The following is a 22,440-nucleotide window of genomic DNA, read 5'->3' on the forward strand; positions in this document are numbered from 1 at the left end:
TAGTAGTTATGCGACCTTGGACGAGTTACTGAAGCTTTACTAAGTCTCAGTTTCTTCACTTACAACATGAATCATTTTGAACATTATTTTGAACAAATATTTGAGATGAAATACAAAATGGACTTGACTTAGGGCGTGGTATATTAAAAGATGTACATTCTTGTCAGCTATTAATTAAGACAACAAATATTAGGAAAAATGGTAATATAACTTGAAATAATAGGACAGGAATGAGTTCGAACACACTAGTAATCACAATTAATGTGAGTGGGATAAATTTCCATGGTAAAACATGGAGGCTTAAAGTGAGTGTAGTACAAACCCAGATATATGTGCTTGCTAGAGATCTATGTAAAACAAAATGTTAAGAAAATTTGAAAATAGATAAAGAGGATATAAGAGACAAATATTAAACTACTAAGAGCAGACAATAGAATTCAAATAAAAATCATTAAATGAGCTAAGCAAAAATTTTATTGGTAAATTATATATTCATCCACTTGTTAGTTAAACAATATTTACTAAAGATCTATAATATGCTAGATATAACACTGATCCAGAATGACATTACTGAATATATAGATGTTTAAATATCATATCATGTTAGGTACTAATTAGAGCTATGAAGAATAAGAAAGCAGATCAGGAGATGGAAACCTCTGGTTAGGGCAGTCAGAAATGTCTCTCCAAGGAGGTGGCCTGAATGGAGTGAGCAAGTCATGGGACTAATGGGGGTGGGCTGGGAGAGAAAGGGTTCCTGGGCAGAGCCACAGCATAATGCAGTCTTTGTACACAATGGGTACGTAAGTCAAGAGAAATCTACCAATACAACATCAAAATAAGTAAGGCAAAAACTGGTGGGAATACAAGGTGAAATACAGAAATACAATAATAGTGAATTACTTTAAGACTGTTTCTCAGAAACTGATAGCGTCATAGCTAAGGGTATAAATTTAAAGGTTGAATTAACAATGTTAACTGAATATATATGCATATATCTCATTAACCAAGAAACAGAAAAAGCACATTTTTTCCCCCTCAAATAGAAGTAAAATATTTCTGAAGATTGGCCCTATAAGAGTCACAAAGAAAATATAATATATTTGATAAATACAAATAAATAGGTGAAAATTCTCTATAAAATGCAATAAAACTAGATTTTAAAAATTGAAATTCACTTAGACATTAATAAAACACTCTTCAAATAAAACTAGGGTTAAAAAAATTATATTGAAATTAGAGACCAATTAGAAACATATACAAATGAAATTGCTATATGTAAAATATATGGCCAAATCAGTTCTCAAAGGACTATCAATTATTTTAAGTGCATTTCTTAGAAAACAAGAAAGAAAGAAAAAATAATTGTGTTCAATTAAAGATATAAAAATAAAACAAGCCCATAGAAAGTAAATAAAAAGGGCTATTAAATAAATTAATGGAATATAAAGCTAAAAAATGAATAAAAATTTAAAAAACTTTAAATTAAACAAAAAACATTTTTCTTTTAAATGGTCAATAAAATAGATATATATCTCATTATTTAATTAAAGTTAAAAAACAAATTGCATTATAAATGAGAAATGGGAAAAATAACCACAGATAAAAAATATTTTAAAATCTGAGAATATGCTATTATTTTTATATCAATGAGTTTGGAATGTAGATGATTTTCTAGAAAATGATTATTTTCTAGAAAAATACAAAGTTATATAATTGACTCTAGAATAGGTATAAATTATGAAAAGAACAATAACCATAGAAGAAGTTGAAGTATTTGTCAAACACGCACTTATCTCTATGAAAGGGTCAAGGTGATTTTCCTGGAAAATCCTATCAAACTTCAAGAAACATGTAATATCTGCTACATAAACTCTTTCTGAGTATAGAAAAATATGAAACATTTCCTAACTCATCTTTCAATATTAGTATAATTTGACACTAAAAATGAATAAGAAGTGTATCCAATCTTACTCCTGATCATAGATGTAAAAATCCAAAATAAGTAATTACTAAGAAAATCCAGCAAGATGTTAAACAAGTAATACATCAGGCAAGAATGGTCCAACATAAGAAATCTACTGATACGATATTTTACGTTTTCAGATTTACAAAAAAAAATTACAATGGCAATCTTAATAGAGACCCCAAAAACCTACCTCATAATAATTCCTCATAAGTAAATAGAAAACCATCTTAAGTTTGATAAAGGACATCTACCAGGAAACAATTACAATCATCATACTTAATAGTGGAACTTCAAATACTTTCCCATTGACAGTAAGAACAGGACAATGCATGAGGTCACCAAAATGACATTTGTCAAGACACAACTTGTTGATTAGAGAAAGAGAAAAATCACTGAGTTAGCCAATATTTCCACAAAGCATGCTTATTCCATGCATGCCTTTCAAATGAGACTTTTTCATACTTTTCAACCAAAGTAATTACCTGTTTTTGTGACACTGTTAAAAAAAATACTCCCTTCTAAGGAAGGGAAACTATTTTTAGACAGTGTTCAATTTTATTTTTTCATAATTGTAATTTGCTAACTACATTCTTCTGGAGCATAGCTCATAGGGCAGGAATGATATTGAGTGAATAAATTAATAGTTGGCTTTACGTGCATGGCTTATTGGAGGCAAGAGCTTCAAACGCAGCATTCAGGTGTTTCCTGGCTCTGTGCTCTGTGGAAGTCATGCCACTGACACCAACCCTCAGGCCCAGAGCCTAAAGTAATCACGCTGGAGTCCACACACGCTGCTAGAGAGCTAAAAACAGTCTCTAAAGGGGAATTCTTGGGAACCAGCGCAAGCTTTTAGAGATCTAAGAATTTTTTTTGACCGAACTTGAAGCAGTTTTAAATTACATCCACTTAGCTGACTCATGGGAATAACTGACACTCTGTATTCCCTCTATAAAAATTCCGAAGCCCAAGACTTGAGAGCATCTAGGTGGCAGGCCACTCTCCAGGATGTCCTCTCACCATTGTTCCCACCAGCTGAGTTCAATGCTTTCCAGGAGGGGTCGTGTTTATTCCCAGATGTGTTTATGCCTGTAGTAATTGTTACCGAAATTAGATAATTTAATTAAATCATATGGCAACTGATAAAAAACGATAATGTAAAATAATTACTGTTTCTCTGTAAACAAAGTTGAAAGTTTTGAAGACTTGATTAAAGTAAATGTTCTAAAAGAATAGGTGTGAGTGAAACCTTTATGAATTATTTTTTAAAAAGGTCAAAATAGGGGATCTATGTGCCAATTACTTTATGACTGTTGAATTTTTTGCTCCAGTTCAAATAAACCTGATCTCAATTGCACACAGCAACAGTCTTACTTGATGGATTTTGAGTAATAGTTTATACAAGAAAGAGAACGTGACTCTTATATGCAAGAAAATTGGTAGGTGAATGCATATGTATATATTTTAAATGAAAATAAAATATTTAAGATAAATATATCATTTTCATATCATTCTCTCTTTTAACCGACTTTTAAGGTAATCGACCATTGGCATACATAACGACAGATGAACACCTTTACTCTGTTTGTAAAGCAGAACCTGGAACTCAGGCTACAGCAGTTGATACAGTAGTGAAAAAAACTAATATTTATTGATCACATGCCAATCACTGTGGTTAGTACTTTTGCATGCACAATTCTATTTTATGTCCACAAAAAGAAATCAGCAGATTAGGTGTTAATATATATGGTAACAAGGAACAAACAAACCTCAGAGAGATGCACTCACTTGCTTACAGTCAAACAGCTTGTATGTGATGGAGATAGGATGTCTTCGGAGTTCTTTTTTTTTTTTTAAGATGTATCCCTAATTTTTTTTTCATTTATTGAAATATACCACTCATACATAAACAATAAATGTATAATAGTTGTGGACTTAAAAAAAAACATATATAACATCAAACAAACATATATATCATCTCACCCTACCACCAATTATTTGCATTGTTTTTAAAACTTTTTAGCTAATGATAAAAGAGCATTGTCAAAATATTACTACTAAACAAAGTATTTTTCCCCTAGCCAGTCCGATTATTATCTTTATAGCATTTATATATGAACATACATAAACAATTAAGTGTACAGTAAAAGTTGTGAACTTAGAACGCAAACATGTATAACATCATACAGGGGTCCTATACATCAACCTCCACCAACACCTTGCATTGTCATGAGACGTTTGTTACAAACTATGAAAGAACACTGTCAAAATCTTACTACTAATCATAGTTCTTTTCTTTCATTTGGTGTGTTTTTCCTCCAACCCACCCTACTATTATTTTTTAAATATATATTTTTTATGACAGAAGTTGTAACCTTATAAAACAATCATGCACATGTGCAGAATTCCCAAACAGTACCCCTCCATCAACACACCACAATGTGGAGTGTCATTTCCTACAGATAAAATATCATCTGATTATTGCCATGTCCATAGTGTACATTTAGCTCATATTTTCCATACTGCCTCAGTATCAACAGAGTACATCTTTTGCATATATGCAAGAATATTATATTATCACTACTAACCACCGTCCATAGGTCACTCCAGCTGTATTTTTCCCATGCTTCTCCACATTCCCAACACCCTGCAGTAGTGATATACATTTGTTCTAGCTATTAAAGGACACTCTTGCATCTGTTCCATCAACCACAATTCTCACCCACCTCTTGGTTTACTGTGCTATCCAGTTCCTAGATTATTCACTAGCATTCTGTCAATTGGCATTTACATAACTAGACTACCATTTTCAGTCACATCCCAATTTATAAACTAGCCATTACTCACTGTATGTTACCATCCACTCCACATTTCCACAATTTTACAGTAAAACTAATTAAAACTTCTACATACATTAAACATCAGTAGTCCACTCAGTCCTTCTCTTATCTCCTTTAAGAATCCACCACTAACCACCAGGTCTTGAAGATATTTTCCAATAATTTGTTCTAGACGTTTTATGCTTCTTGCTTTTATTTTAGTTTTTTGATCCATTTTGATTTAGTTTTTGGATAAGGTGTGAGATAGGGGTCCTCTCTCCTTCTTTCAGCTATGGATGTCCAATTCTTTCAGCACCATTTGTTGAACAGATTGTTGTGTCTGAGCTGTGTGAGTTTGACAGGCTAGTCAAAAATCTCTTGACCATACCTGTGAGGGTCTGTTTCTGAACCATAAATTTAGTTCCATTGGTCTGTTGTATATGTCTTTAGGCCAGTACCATGCTGTTTTTACCGCTACAGGTAGGTATTATGATTTAAAGTCTGGAGATGAGGGTTCACGTTTCCTTTTTATGATGTTTCTGGCTATTCAGAACTCCTTATCCTTCCAAATAAATTTAATGCTCATGTTTTCAATTTTTTCTTTAAAGTTCGTGGAATTTTTATCGGGATTGCATTAAATCTGTATATGAATTTGAGTAGAATTGACATCTTAATGATATTTAGTCTTCCAATCCATGAGCATGGAATATTCTTCCAGTTATTTAGGGCTTTTTTGATTTGTTTTAATATTGAGTTGCAGTTTTCTGAATACAAGTGCTTTACATCATTGGCTAAGTTTATTCCTGACTATTTGAGTTTTATCTGTCATATTTTATTTTCACCACTCTTTTGACAGTTTTAGTGACTTTTATTGATATAATCTTCATTTCTAGACTCTCTTCCAGGCCCCTCTCTCCTGTCTTGTCTTTTCAGCCTCTAGCATACCCTTTAGTATTTCCTGAAAATCTGGTCTTGCTTAGAAATTCTCTCCGTTTCTGTTTATCTGTGAATCTTCTAATTTTGCCCTCATTTTTAAAAGACAGTCTTGCTGGATACAAGATTCTTGGCTGGAAGTTTTTCTTTTGTAGTATCTTAAATATATCAGACCACTGCCTTCTTGCCTCCATGGTTTCTGGTGAGAAATCAGCACTTAATCTTATTGGAAATCCCTTATATGTTATGCATTGCTTTTCTCTTGCTGCCCTTAGAATTCTGTCTTTGTTTTTGGCCCTTGATATTCTAATGAGCATGTGTCTTGGAGTTGGTCTATTTGGATTTTTTCAGATGAGAGTATGTTGTGCATCTTGGACAGGGATATCTATGTCCTTCAATAGGGTTGGGAAATTTTCTACCATTATTTCTCTAAATATTCCTTCTGCCCCTTTTCCCTTTTCTTCTCCTTCTGGGACACACATGACACATATGTTTGCATGTCTTTTGCTGTCTTTTAGTTTCCTGAGACATTGTTCAATTTTTTCCATTCTTTTCTTCATACATGCTCTTGTATGTTCACTTTCAGAGGCCATTTCTTCAAGCTCACCAATCCTTTCTTCTGCCTCCTCAAATCTGCTATTATAGGATTCCAATGTTTTTAAAATTTCATTGATTGCACCTTTCATTCCCATAAGATCTGCTATTTTTCTATGTATGCTTTCAAGTTCTTTGTGCTCATCCAATGTCTTCTTAATATCCTTAATCTCTTTAGCCATCTCATTGAATCTTTTAAGGAGACTTGTTTAAACATCTGTGATTAGTTGTCTCAGCTCCTTTATGTAATCTGGAGGTTTATCCTGTTCCTTTAACTGGGCCATAGCTTCCTGTTTCTTGGTGTGGATTGTAATTTTTTGTTGGTGTCTTCGTGTCTGGCTTATTAGAGTATTTATTCTAGGTGCAGTTTTTCTCTTTAGTTTAGGGCTTCCTATCCTTTCTCCCTTGCTGGTTGTACAGTAGGAGCCAAGCATGTAGTTGGTGCTGTAAGCTGTGGAGGCTCAAGCTGCCCTCATTGCACCAGGGACCAATGAAGCTTCTTCCAACTTTCTCCTTTGCCAGGGGTAGGGACAGAGTCACAGCTATGTGGAATAATCCACATGTAGGCCTAGACTGTAGTTGTCCAGAAAGACTGATGAAGCTTCACATCCCTTTCTCCCCTACCTGGGACAGGGATGGAGCTGCAGATGTGGGCAGCAATCTATGCAGTGTGGGACCTAAGATGACTGCAGTTTCCCTGGTACACTTCTGATTTTCAGTCTATGCCAACCCAAGGTACCTGCAGTTACCTGTATAGGCTGGTGCAGGGCTCCTCAGCCTCCTCCCTGCCAGAAGCAGGGCTGAAGCCTAGGCGGGCTGCAGGCTGATGTCCATGAAAGAAACTGTCAGCCCAGCTTCCCCTTAGGCTGGGGGTGGAGTCAGAATGGTGGCTACTGGCCTCTTTCCAACTTGGGCTGGTTCTTACCCTAGCTGTTCCCAGGGTTATCTCTTAGCCAGCCAAGTCTCCCAATCAGTAGCTGAAATCAGCAGCCAACCGTCTCCTCCCATTTCCGGGAAATGGAGCTTCCATTTCCCATCACAGAGCTGCTCCTGGGGCAGCTTGTGCTGCCAGAATGGGACAATTACCAGCCTCTGCGGCTTGGCTTGTAATTTCCCAGAGAGGCTGGCGCAGGTCCCCGCAGCTTCCTCCTTGCTGGAGGTGGCACTGGGGCCTAGGCTAGACCTACAATATGATGTGGATGGGAAGAAGCCAGTCCCCACCAGCACTGGGATTTTCATTCCGCCCCACTTCCTTGTGCCAGGTATGGAGTTAAGATGGCGGCTCCCAGCCTCTTTCTGACTTGGACAGGCTCGAACCTTAGCTGTTCTCAGGATCATACTGTAGCCCATTGAATTTCTTCATCATAGGTGAAATTGGTGCCTAACTGTCTCTTCCTCCCCCATTTTGGGAAAATAGAGTTTTCAATTCCAGCTGCAGAACAGCTCCTGAGGTGGCTTGTGTCTCCAGTGGCACAGAAGCTCTACTTATGAGTCTTCTCTGCAGATGGGCAGTCTCCTCCTTCCACTCCTTCAGGGACGTTGCAGGATGCTCTTCTGGCCTCCCAGAGCCCCCAGACAGGTGCTTCAGCTAGCTCCAGAGAGTTCTGGGTGTTTACTAACTGCCCTGTAGCAGGAGCTGACTCTAGGAGCGCCTTACTCTGCCGCCATCTTGTTGGTTTCTGTTTGGAGTTCTTTTCGATGTTAAAGCCCATGTTTCTTTTTTTTAAACAAATCAATTTTATTGATACATATTAATAAAGCATACAATTCATCCAAAGTGTACAATCAGTGGGATTTGGTATAATCACATAGTTGTGCATTCATCAATTTAATCATCTTTAGACCATTTTCATTATTTTAATAATAATAATAGTAAACAAAACAACAGACAAACAAACACGAAAATTCCTCACCTCTCAATCTCTCTATGCTTCCCCAGTGTACATAGCTGCTGTTTCTGGCTAGTCTATCAAAGATATATAATCAATGGCTTTTAGTGTAATCACAATGTTGTATGTTCATCATCTCAAAAAATTTAAAGCAATTTCATTATTCCAAAAAGAAAGACTCCACACCCCTTAGCATTCCTTCTTCAGACCTACATAAATACTAATCTCATTTTATCTTTATAAAATGATTTATATTTACCTTTTATATAAATGGAATCATACAATATGTAGTACTCTGTGTCTGGTCTCCTTTACTTAGTATAATGTTTGATTTTTAGGTCTGATATTAACATTTTGGAGTATAACTTACATTTCTTCAGCTTCAAAAAAAATGGTCTTATATATGCAATTCTATCCATATTTATATTTCACATAATACATTTAGTTAATAATAGGGCAATCAGACATTATTTATCCTTTTGTGTCTGGCTTGCTTCACTCAACATGATGTCCTCCAGATTTATCCATGTTGTCATATGCTTCATGATTTCATTTTTTCTTACCACCACATAATATTCCACTGTGTGCTTATGTCACAATTTTTTAGTTCCTTCATCAGTTGATGGACACTTGGGTTTTTTCCAACTTTTGGCTATCATGAATAATGCTGCTATGAACATCAGTGTGCAGATGTCTATTCGTGTCACTGCACTCATTTCTTCTGGGTATAAACCTAGCAATGCTATTGTTGGGTCCCATGGCAAGTCTATATTCACCTTCCCTAGGAACTGTCAAACAGTCCTCTAAGTGGCTGTACCATTCTACATTCCCACCAACAATGAATAAGCATTCCTATCTCTCCATGTCCCCTCCAATATTTACAGTTTTCCAACTTTTTTAATAGAGGCCAGTCTAATAGGTATGAAATTATATCTCATTGTAGTTTCGATTTGCATTTCCCTTGCTAGTGATGCTGAACATTTTTTTGCATTTCTTCACCATTTGTATTTCTTTCTTGGACAGTTACTTTTTTAAGTCTTTTGCCCATTTTTAAAATCAGATACTTTGTCTTTTTATTGTTGAGTTGTATGATCTCCTTATAGATCATGGATATTAAACCCTTATTAGATATGTGATTGCCAAATATTTTTTCCCATTGAGTCATTTGCATTTTCACCCTTTTGAAAAAGTCCTTTGAGGTGCAAAACTTGAATTGTGAAGAGGTCCCATTTATCTATTTTTTCTTCTGTTGCTCGTGCTTTGGGCATAAGGTTTAAGACCTTACCTCCTACCACAAGATCTTGAAGACGTTTTTGTACATTTTCTTCTAGGAGTTTCATGGTTGTTATTTTTATATTTAAGTCCTTGATCCATTTTGAGTTATTTTTTTTGAGTTAATTTTTGTATGAGGTGTGAAATAGGGGTCTTCTTTCTTTCTTTTGGATATGTCTAACCAGTTCTCCCAGCACTATTTGTTAAATAGACTGTTCCGGCCCAGCTGGGTGGGTTTGACAGCCTTGTCAAAAATCACTTGATGTAGATGTAAGGGTCAATTTCTGAGTTCTTAATTCAGTTCTATTGTCAATCTATTTGTCCTTATACCAATACCATGCTGTGGTTGTTTTTTGTTTGTTTGTTTTTTTTTTCCCTCATTCATTTGTCTGTTTGTTTTTATCACTGTAGCTAAGTAGTATGCTTTAAAATCATTAAGTGGAGTCCTCCAACTTCATTCTTTTAAAAGACATTTTTGTCTATTTTGGGGCTTCTTACCCTCCCAAATAAATTTGATATTGGCTTTTCTATTTCTGCAAAAAAAGGCTGTTGGGATTTTTATTTGGATTGCATTGACTCTGTAAATCAGTTTGGGTAGAATTTACATCTTAACAATATTTAGTCTTCCAATCCATGAACATGGAAAATCCTTCCATTTATTTAAGTCTTCTTTGGTTTCTTTTAGGAATGTTTTGTAGTGTTCTGAATACAGGTCCTTTATGTCCTTGTCTAAGTTTATTCCTAAATATCTGATTGTTTTGTTATTATAAAAGGATTTTTTTCTGACTTCCTCCTCAGATTGCATGTCAGTAGTGTATAGAAACATTATTGATATTTGCCTATTAACCTTGTATTCTACCACTTTGCTGAAGTTGTTTGTTAATTCTAGTAGCTTTGTTGTGGATTTTTCAGGATTTTCTAGATATAGGATCATGTTATCAGCAAATACTGAAAGTTTTACTTCTTCCTTTATTATTTGGGTGCCTTTTACTTCTTTATCTAGCTTAATTACTCTAGCTAGAACTTCTAGCAAAATATTGAATAATAATTGTGACAGTGACATCCTTGCCTTTTTCCTGATCTTAGCAGGAATGCTTTCAGTCTTTCACCATTGAGTACAATGCTAGCTGTAGGTTTTTCATACATGCACTTTACCATATTGAGAAAGCTTCCTTTTGTTCCTATCTTTTGGAAGTTTTTTAGCAAGAAATGGTGTTGTATTTTGTCAAGTACCTTTTCTGCATCAGTTGAGAGTATCACGTGATTTTTCTTCTTCAATTTATCAATGTGATTTATTACAGTAGTTGATTTTCTCATGTTGAAGCACCCTTGCATATTTGGGATAAAACCCACTTGATAGTGGTGTATAATTCTTTAATGTGCTTTTGGATTTTGTTTGCAAGTATTTTGTTGAGGATATTTGCTTCTATATTCATTAGAGATATTGGTCTCTAATTTTCTTTTTTTGTAGTATCATTATCTAGCTTTGGTATTAGGTGATGTTGGCTTCATAGAATGAGTTTGGTAGCATTCTTTCCTGTTCAATTGTTTGGAAGAGCTTCAGTAAGATTGGTATTAGTTCATCTTTGAATGACTGGTAGAAATCACCTGTGAAGCCATCTGGTCCTGGGCTTTACATCTTTGTGAAGTTTTTGATGACTGACTCAATCTCTTCACTTGTGGTTGGTTTGTTGAGGTCTTCTATTTCTTCTACAGTCAATGTGGTAGCTCATGTGTTTCTAGGAATTTGTCCATCTTGTTTACTTTTTCTAGTTTTTCGGCATACAGTTGTTCATAGTATCCTCTTAAGATCTCTCTTATTTCTACAGGGTCAGTAGTAATGTCCCCACTCTCATTTCTGATTTTATTTATGTCTGTCTTCTCTCCTTTTTTCTTTGTCAGTCTAGCTAAGGGTCTATTGATTTTGTTGATCTCAAAGAACCAACTTTTGGTTTTGTTGATTCTGTTGTTTTTTGTTCTCGATTACATTCGTTTCTGCTGTAATCTTTACTATTTCTTTTGCTTGCCTTGGTTTGGGATTAGTTTGTTGTTCTTTTGCTAGTTCTTCCAGGTTAGATCATCAATTTTAGTTCTTATTTTTTAATATAAGCATTGGGGGCTATAAATTCCCTCTCAGAACTGCCTTTCTGGTGTACCATAGGTTTTCATATGTTGTGGTCTCACTTTCATTCATCTCAAGATATTTGTTTAATTCTCTTGCAATTTTTTCTTTGACTCACTGATTGTTTAAAAGTGTATTGTTCAATCTCATATATTTATGAATTTTCCCTTTTTCTATCCATTATTGACTTCCTGCTTCATTCTGTTATGATCAGAGGGAATGTTTTGTATCATTTCAATCTTTTAAACTTGATTGAGACTTGTCTTTTGACCCAACATATAGTCTATCTTGGAGAAGGATGGGCACTTGAAAAAAATGTATATCCTGCTATTCTGGGGTGCAATGCTATATAGATGTCTGTTAGGTCTAGGTCATTTATCATATTATTCAAGTTCTCTGTTTATTTATCCTAGATCCAGATGTTCTATCCAATACTGAGAGTGGTATATTGAAGTCTCCAACTATTATTGTAGTGATATCTATTTCTCCCTTCAGCTTTGCTAGTGTGTACCGCATCTATCTTGGGGCACTGAAGTTAGGTGCATAAATATTTAGAAAAGTTATTTCTTCTTGTTGAATTGCATTGCCCCTTTTATTAATATATAATGGCTTTCTTTATTCCTTATAACAGTTTTGCATTTAAAATTTATTTTGTCCAATATTAGTATCACTTCTCCAGCTCTTTTTTTTTTTGGTTACTATATGTGTGGAATATCTTTTCCCAAACTTTCACTTTTAACCTGGTTGTGGCCTTACATCTGAGGTGAATCTCTTCTAGACAACATATGGATGGCTTCTATTTTTTTTTTTTATCCATTCTATCAGTCTGTGTCTTTTGATTGGGGAGTTCAGTTCAAGCCAATAACATTTTTTTTAATCCATCATTCTCAACTTTATTGTTTCCTCTGGCAAAATAGGATTTTGTAGAGAACTCCTCTTAGCCAGATACTAAAATATAATTGAGTATAATATTAAAAATCAAGATTATAAAAACACATTGATAAAGGAAGACATTTATTGCAAAATTGAAGGGTAAATTCCTTAGGCCAAAGAAGATATTTGGACAAATGTTATGTACCATTTTTAGTTGTTAAACAATTATTTTATAAGCCAATGACATTTAATGTTATAACTGCAAAGGCATTACTTACTAGATTCATTTTGACTTTCTGTTGTCATATTGTACTATAGTCTAGCTTTTTACCCTTTAATTTACCCTTTCTAATACTCTTCATTTCTACACTTTTTTCCAGGTCTCTTGCCCTTGTTTTTTTCCTTTCAGGCTGCATTCCCTTTAGTATCTCTTGTAATTCTGGTCTTTTGGTAACATATTCTATCAGTTTTGTTTGTCTGTGGAGACTTTGAACTCCCCTTCATTTTTTTTTCCTGTATTTATTTTGTATTCATTTCCACCACCACCCCTTGCAACTTGCTTGCTACCTGCTCTCTGTGTACATTTGCTGTGTGCTCTTCTGCATTTTTGCTTGTCTCCTTTTTTATTGTGTCACTTTGCTGGTTGGCTCTCCGCAGCACTTGCAGGCTGGGCGGCACTCCGTGACACTTGTGGGCTGGTGGCACTCCACGGCAGCTCTCCACAGTGTGCAGGCGAGCCTGCCTTCACAAGGAGGCCCTGGGATGTGAATCCAGGGCCTCCCATATGGTAGATAGGAGCCCAACTAATTGAGCCACAGCTGCTTCCCTCCCCTTCATTTTTGAAGGACAGTTTTGCCAGCTACAGAATTCTTGGCTGGTAATTTTTCTCTTTCATTACCTTAAATACATCATACCACTTTCTTCTCTCCTCCATGGTTTCTGATGAGAGGTCAGCACTTAATCTTATTGAAGTTCCCTTTTATGTGATAGTTTGTTTTCTCTTGCCTCTTTCAAAATCTTCTCTTTATCTCTTAGATTTATTCCGAATAGTAGGTGTCTCAAGATAGGTCTATTTGTGTTTATTCTTTTAGGGGTGTGTTGTCTTTCTTGGATATTGACATTTATGTTTTTCATAAGGGTAGAGAAGTTTTCAGTCATTATTTTCTCAAATATTCTTTCTGCCCCTTTTCCATTCTCTTCTCCTTCTGGGACACTGATAATGTATATGTTTTTGCATTTCACATTGTCATTCTATTCCTGGAGACCCTGTTCTATTTTTTCCATTCTTTTCTCTTTCTGTTCTCCTGTCTTTTCCAATTCAGATGTTCTGTTTTTGAAATTACTAATTTTGTCTTCAAGCAATTCAAATCTGCTCTTATGTGCCTCTAATGTATTTTTAATCTTATTTACCATGTCTTTCATTCCCATAAAGTCTGTTACTTTTCTTTCCAGACTTTCAAATTGTTCTTTATGCTCACCCAGTGTCTTCTTAATATCTTATTATCTCTTTAGTTCTTTTTTCTTTCAATTCTCTACATTGATTTAGAAGAGTTGTGTGATTATCATTGATTAATTGTCTTAAATCTTGAATCTCTTCAGGATATTTGGTTTGTTCCTTTGAGTGGGCCATCTCTTCCTGTTTCCTAATATGGCGTGTAGTTTTTTGCTGATGTCTAGGCATCTGATATGTTGGTGAATTTATTCTAATGACCAATTTCTCTTTTTTACCTATTACTATCTTTTTACAGCTCTTCTTTGATATTTGATTCAACGTATCCTAAGTCTTTAAGATTGCCCAGCTTAAGTTATCAAAATTGCACCAGGGAGTCACTAATGGCATGAAGACTTTCTCAAAAGATTGTGCTTGTTGGTGCACCTTTCCACAGAGGTATAGCTCTCTCCGCTATCCTTTGTTTACATCTGGCTAGAGCTGAGATTCAAAGCAGGCTCTGCTGGCCAAATTCACTGAAGAAAAAAATCCCACTCTCCCTCTCCTTTCTCTTGTAATTGCTGATAGGGAGGAAGAGGTCTGCTACCCTCTCAGTCTGCTGCAATGACAACAGGTTTTACCTCCACTGAATATCTCAGGGGTGGGGGAGGGCAACCCTTCCCTGTGGCCAGGAGGTTTAGTAATTCAGTTTGTGGCTTTGGCTTCTTTGTCTCTATGTCCCTCACTCTCCTAGGAGTTGTAAAGCACAGTCCTGGTATGCTGACCCCCAAAGCAGGTGCTTGATGCCCAAGTTTCTTAACCATTCATTGTTTACTACAAAACAAATTAAACAACCAATAAAAAACATGTTCTGCTCTTGAACCTCGAAGTCTATATGAGGAAGAGATAGAGAGATGTTGGATACCAACAAAATTCTGTATAAGTTCTAGAATAGACGTCTTCATAGAATGAGCAATGGGGTATTTCATCATACCACGTTGCTGAGGGTAAAGCTGAACTTTCCCAGCTGGGTATGGAGCTTAACCACCAGTATAGCATGTGCCAGTGAAAAAATACATCTTGCTTTATGAAAAGTTGAATTAATGGACTTCAAAAACATGGGGTAATCATGTCAAGAAGAATGGAATTATTCATTTATTCAAAAATATATTTTGGTGCATACTGTTTGCCAGGCACCATGCTGTGTGCTGGGATAATGAAGTACAAAAGCACACAGTCTCTGTTCTCACTGAGCTTATAGTCTGCTAGGATAGGCAGAAAACCATCAAAGAATGAAAAAACAAAGGTAAATCTGTACTGTGGCAAGTGCACATGGTGCTATGAGGGGCTATGCTATAAGGACCTCATCTTGTCAGGGAAGTCAACTGCTGTGTCTCTGAGCACGTGTCCCTTAGCTGAGATATGAAGGACAGGTAGGAATTAATAAGGTGAAGAGAGGGTGAAGGGAGAAAGAACATTGTAAGCAATGTGAAAAGCATGTGCCAAGGGCCTGAGGCATGAGAGGGAATGGTGTGTGTTTGTGTGTGTGTGAAATGTCAGTGGGGTTCAAAAGCAGAGCAAAGAATGTGTCCTGTAAAGTAAGGATGGTAGGAAGGGCTAGCTCAAGAAAAGTCTTGCAGATAGTGTTAACTGACTTTACCTTTAAGAGCATGAGGAAGGCACTGAAAGATTTTAAACAAGGGCAGACTCATTTTCAGAGCTGTGATTTGTATGAATTGCAAGGTTCTTTTTTCTTGTTACATGAAGAATGGACAACATGGGGCTAAGGTGAATGCTGCTGGGCTGATTAGGAGAAGGTGAAGTTGATAGCACCTTAAAACACATTAGCAGTGGAGGCGGTAAAGAGATGTGGACAGAGTCAAGATTTATTTAGGAGATATACTCAAAGGTATTGGGGATGGGGTGGGGAGTATTGGAGAATGAGATATCCAGGATAACCCCAATGTTTCTGGCGTACAAAACCGGAATAAAGATGGAACCAAGCTCTGCCATTTGAACCCTGGAAAAATTAACTTAAAGCTGAGGAGAAGGCAATATACTCTCTAGCCTCTCCCTTAGCAAGATAACTGTGGTTTTAAGGGGGTTGCCACACCTTAACAAATTTAACATATTCACAATGTTATCTTAAAACAAATTTTTGTTATTAGTGAAACATTAAGAAATGTGCAAAAATGCAACTTGCCCTAATTTCTCTCTAACTAGGTGATGCTTAATATTCATTTACATTTACTTATCCTTCCATCCACCAAGTCCTAACCCTTCAATAATACTGTTGGCTCTGAGAAACAGTACCATGCATGTCTCCTTATGAACACATGTGAATATTACTCTGGTATATGAACTCATACCTTCTAGGTATATTTTATTGGATCAAATACTGCTAGAGTGTTCTTCATATTGTACTAGCAAAATATGAGGATTCCTATGTCCCTTTATTCCTGGAAGCACTTGGTAATATAGTTTGTCATTTCTTTCATTGTTGCTTCTATTTTTCTAGTTGTGACTGAATTTTAGTGTCTCTTCATATGTCTGTTAGCCTTTGGATTTGCCCACGTGCAAATTGCCTGTTTCTACCTATGTCTGCTTCTCTCTTTGGGTTCTTGTCTATTTGTTGGTAAGTTGCTTGTATTAAATATATTGTAGATATTACTGTCTTCTCAATTTCTATGTTAAAAATAACTTTCTGTCATGATGTCTAATTACTTTATCTCTGTTACTCTTTATCAAGCAGAAATCAATTTTCACTATATGATTTGGATTTAGTTTAAGAAGTCTTTCCCCACCCTTAGGTCACAAAGGTATATTGCTATATAGGACTGGCCTCAAAATTTGTGGGTTCATCCAAACAAAGAAAAACCCAGGTCCAGATGGCTTCACAGGTGACTTTTATCAAATTTTCCAAGAAGAATTAACACAATCCTATTCAGACTCTCCCAAAAACAAAAAGCAGAGGGAGGAAGAAACACTACCTAACTCATTCTGTGAAGACAGCCTTACTTAGATACCAAAGAAAGATACCATAAGAAAAGAAAATTATTGACCAATATCCCTCATGAATATAGATGCAAATCCAATAGCACTTTGAAATAATTATATAACACATGATAAATTTATCCCAGGAAGAAGGCAAGGGTGATTCAAAACAAACAAAAAAAAATCAGTGTAATACACCACATTAATTAATATAGGAAAGAGGTAAACCACATAACCATCTCAATTGATGCAGGAAAGGCATTTGACAAAAACCAGCAACTCTCCTTGATAAAAACACACAGAAAACCATGAATAGACAAAACATTCTTAACATAATAAAGGGAATATACTAAAAACCCACCACCAAGATCATACTTGTATTAGTCAGCCAATGGGGCAATGATGCAAAATACTAGAAATTTGTTGGTTTTTATAGAAGGTATTTATTTGGGGTAGGAGTTTACAGATACCAGGCCATAAAGCATAAGTTACTTCCCTCACCAGAGTCTGTTGCCACATGTTGGAGCAAGATGGCTGCCGACATCTGTGAGGGTTCAGGCTTCCTGGATTCTTCTCTTCCCAGGTCTTGCTTCTTTCCAGGCTTAGGGTTCCTCTCTTCCTAGGGCTCCAGCTTAATGTTTCAGCATCAGAATTCCAACTTCAAAAACGCTCAACTCAGTTCTTTGCCATCTCTTTTATCTGTGAGTCCCCATCCACCAAGGGGTGGGAACTCAACACCCTAATCATAACCCAATTATGCCCAGGTACAGATCAGATTACAAACATAATCCAATATCTATTTTTGGAATTCATAACCATATCAAACTGCTACAATACTCAATGGTAAAAGACTCAAATCTTTCCCTATAAGATTAGGGACAAGGCAAAAATGCCCAATGTTGCCAATGTTATTCAATATATCCTGACTGAAAGTTCTAGCTACAGTGATGAAGCAAAAAAAAACAACAACAAAGAAATAAAAGTCTTCCAAAAAGGAAAGGAAGGAAGAAGTTAATTTTCCTATATATAATATATATATATTAAATATATATATTTTATATTTTATATATATTATATATATATAAATATATTATATATATATAAATTCCTGAAAAAAGCTCAACAATGCCAATAAAGCTAAAAGAAAAATTTGGCCAAGTGGTGGGGTATAAGATAAAGCAAGCAAAAATCACTGTTGTATCTATACAGTAGTAATGAACAATCTAAAGAGGAAATAAAGTAAATATTCAATTTACCATACAACTAATAGAATCAATTATTTTGGAATAAATCTAACCAAGTATGTAAAGGACTGGTAGACAGAAAACTACAAAACATTGCAGAAAGAAACCAAAGGCCTAAATAAATGGAAGGACACTCCATGTTTGTGTACTGGAAAATTAAATATTGTCAAGATGTCAATTCTACCAAAGTAATTTACAGATTCAACACAATCACAATAAAAATTTCTACAGTCTTCTTTGCAGAAGTGGAAAAGCCAATTATCAAATTCATACTTTGGAATTTGTGTTCCTGAGTGTGATGGAGTTGGACTCAGATATGACCTTTCTACACATACCTCTTCTATCACTTTTACTGAAACTGTGGTTGGCACTAGGGATGGTGCCTACTCAGGAGACTTGAATCTCTGGACTGCCCATGTGTCAGATGAGCTCTGAGTCTCAGCAGAGTTGCAACTCCTACCCTCTGGTTCATTGGACTTACCCAGGTCAGCTAACAGGGAGGTGAAGATGGTCAAACATCACACCAGCGGATCAAGAGTGCCAACAACTGCAAGCAGAGGAATTGCATCCATCATCCATGTGGAATCTAAGCCCCCTCTTGATCTAGGGGTGGAGTGGACATCACCATCCCAGGGTCCGCGGAATGGAGGAATAACATATGGATTAGAGTGGACTTACTGATATTGTACTATAAAACAATTGTGACTAGTAATAGAAGAAATTGTAGCCTTGAGGTGGAGAAAGTGGCCACAGTAGTTGCTGAGAGCAGGGGGAAGAAAGAAGAGAGGTGATGTGGGGGCATTTTGGGGACTTTGAATTGTCTTAAATGATATTGCAGGGTCAGATGCTGGACTTTATATATCCTGCCATAACCCACTGAATATACTGGGGGAGAGTGTGAACTACAGGGTACACTATTATCTATGTGGTACAGCAGTGCTCCAAAATGTGTTCACCAAGTGCGATGAGTGTGCCGCAATGATGGAGGAGGTTGTTGGTGTGGGAGGAGTGGGGTGGGTATATGGGAACCTCTTATATTTTTTAATGTAACTTTTTTTGTGATGTGTATATCTTCAAAAAAAAATTAGAAAAATGATGGGGTGGACGGTGGGGAGTGGGGTATATGAGAACCTCTTATGTTTTTTAATGTAACTTTCTTTGTGATCTATTAACTTTAATTAAAAAAGTGTAAAAAAAATTTCATATGGAATGCTAACCAGCCCCAAATCTTGATAAAGAAGAATGAAATTGGAGTACCCAGTCTTCCTGATTTTGAAACTTATTACAAAACTACAGTAATCAAACCAGCATGGTATTGGCACAAGTACAGATATAGATCTATGGAATTGAATTAAGGTTCTGAAATAAATATCTATGGTCAATTGATTTTTAAAAAAATATTTATTTATTTATTTATTTATTTATTTATTTCTCTTCCCTTCCCCCCCCCACCCCGGTTGTCTGTTCTCTGTGTCTATTTCCTGCGTCTTTTTGTCCCCTTCTGTTATTGTCAGTGACATGGGAATCTTTGTTTCTTTTTGTTGCATCATCTTGTTGTGTCAGTTGTCCATGTGTGTGGCACCATTCCTGGGCTTTCTTTCACGCTGGGCAGCTCTCCTTGCAGGACACACTCCTTGTGCGTGGGGCTCCCCTATGCGGGGACACCCCTGCATGGCACAGCACTCCTTGAGTGCATCAGCACTGCATATGGGCCAGCTCCACATGAGTCAAGGAGGCCTGGGGTTTGAACCGTGGACCTCCCATGTGGTAGATGGACACCCTAACCACTGGGCCAAGTCTGCCGCCGGTCAATTGATTTTTGACTCTCTTGCCAAGCACACTCAATAGGGAAAGAATAGTCTCTTCAATAAATGGTGCTTGGAAAACTGGATATCCATATGAATGAAAAAGAATGAAGGTGGACCCCTACCTTATACCATATTAAAAAATTAACCCGAAAGGGATGAAGTACCTAAGCAAAAGAACAAAAACTAAAACCTCTAGGAGAAATCATAGGAAAACATCTTTCGGACCTTGGGTTAGGAATGGTTTCTTGGATTTTACACCCCAAGCATGAGCAAAAAAGAAAAAAGAAAGAGAAATGGGACCTCATCAAAAATTAAAAATATGTTGCAACAAAGTGCTTTTCCATGAAAGTAAAACTACAATCTACACGATGGGAGAAAACATTTTTAAACCAGAGCTCCAATAAGGGTTCAATACTCAGAATATATAAAATTCCTACAACTAAACAACAAAGAAACAAATGACAGAATTGAGAAATAGGCAAAATCTTGACTAGATATTTCTCTAAAAAAGAAATACAAATGACCAATAAACACATGAAAAGGTCCTTAACATCATTAGCCATTAGGGAAATGCAAATCAAAACCATAGTGAGATACCATTTTGCACCCACTAGAATGTTTACTATTTTTAAGGAAAAGGTCAATAACAAGTGTTGGAGAGGATGGTGGGAAATAAGAACACTCATTCATTGTTGGTGCAAATGTAAAATGTGGCAACCACTGTGGAAGACAATTTGGAAGTCCTTCAGAAAGTTAAGTATAGACTTACCATATGACCCAGCAATCCCATTTCTAGGTATACACCTGTAAGAACTGAAAGCAGGGACTTGAACAGATAATTGCCCACAGATGTTCATAGCAGATTTATTCACAATTGCTAAAAGGTGGAAGCAACCATCAGCTGATGACTGGATAAAGAAAATGTGATATATATATATGAATATGAATATTATGTAAAAAGGAATGAACTTCTGATACATGCGATATTATGGTTGAACGCTGAAGACATCATGTTGAGTAAGCCAGATACAAAAGGCCAAATATTGTATGATTTCACTCATAAAATAATCAGGGTTCACAAATTCATAGAGTTTGAAACTAGAACACAGATTTCCAGGGACCAGGGTGGATAAAGAATGGAGAGTTAATGTTAAAAGTATCAAGATTTTCTATTTGGGATGATGGAAAAGTTTTGGTGGTGGGTGGTTGTGATGCAAGTAAAACAATGTCAGTGTAACTAGCAGCACTGAGTTACTATTTTAATGTAGCTAAAAGGGCACATTTTAGGTTGTACATATATTACTAGAATAAAAGCTAAAAACAAAAAAAAGTAGGACTGTCTAATACAAACAGTGAACCCTAATAGAAATAATAGGTTATAGTTAACAGTACAATGACAATAATATTCTTTCACTAGTTGTTACAACTATACTGAACTAATGTATCATTTTACTAATATAGGTGGTATATGATATCTCTGTACTTTATGCAGACATAAACCTACAACTTCTCTAGTAAAAATGAGAAAGTGGATAAAATGGGAAATTTTAGGTTTTACATATGTTACCAGAATAAAAACTTAAAATATATGTATAACACAAAAAGTGAACCTACATGGAAACTATGGATAAAGTTAATAGTATAATTATAAAAATATTGTTTAACCAATTGCAGCATAACCATCACACTAATGCAATATGTTAATAAGGGAGAAAGCTGTTACGAGAGGTGTCATATGGGAACTCTGTACTATCTACATGATTTTTCTGTAAACCCTCAAGTGCTCTTAAGCAATAACAAAAAGAAAAAAATGTTGTGCTTTCTTCCACCACAGACACATACCTCTGTAAAATATAACACATATTACCAAAATAAAAATAATTTGATTAATGTGTTTTAATAAACAGAAATTTCCTTTTCTGGTATAAAAAAAATTGTGAGCCCAGTACAGAATGGAAATTTGAACTCTGTTCAAAATGTATTAAGAATTTCAAGATGGTGACACTGTCTTCTATAAATATAACTGTTTTACTTTTCATATTTAAGATTTTAGTCTTGCTGGAGTCTATATTTATATAAGATGTTAAATAGAGATGTAGTTTTATTTTTCTTCATCTGCTTAGCCAGTTTTCCCCAAATCATCTACAAACAGCCTCTTCTTTCTGTATTGTTTCCTGGTGCCATCATTATTAAGTATTAACTTTTTACACGAATCTCTCTCTTGGAGCTTTCTATTCAGTTCCATTAATCAGAGTTGGGTTTTTTTTTTTTTTAACATTTCTTTGGCAGTTTCTCCCTTTCTTCTCTTCTAAATTATCTTTGCTAAACATGGACATTTGGTTTTCATATGTATTTTTAGAATAAGCTTATTGAGTACCTTTAAAAAGCTCTAGCAGGAATTGTAATGAGACTGTATTAAATTTTATAGATTACTTTGGGGGAGAATTGGTACCATTTAATATATGTCTCACCCAAGAACTTGTATTATACCTCCATT

This window comes from Dasypus novemcinctus, chromosome 13 (genome assembly GCF_030445035.2).
Source record: "Dasypus novemcinctus isolate mDasNov1 chromosome 13, mDasNov1.1.hap2, whole genome shotgun sequence".
Lineage (NCBI taxonomy): Eukaryota > Metazoa > Chordata > Mammalia > Cingulata > Dasypodidae > Dasypus > Dasypus novemcinctus.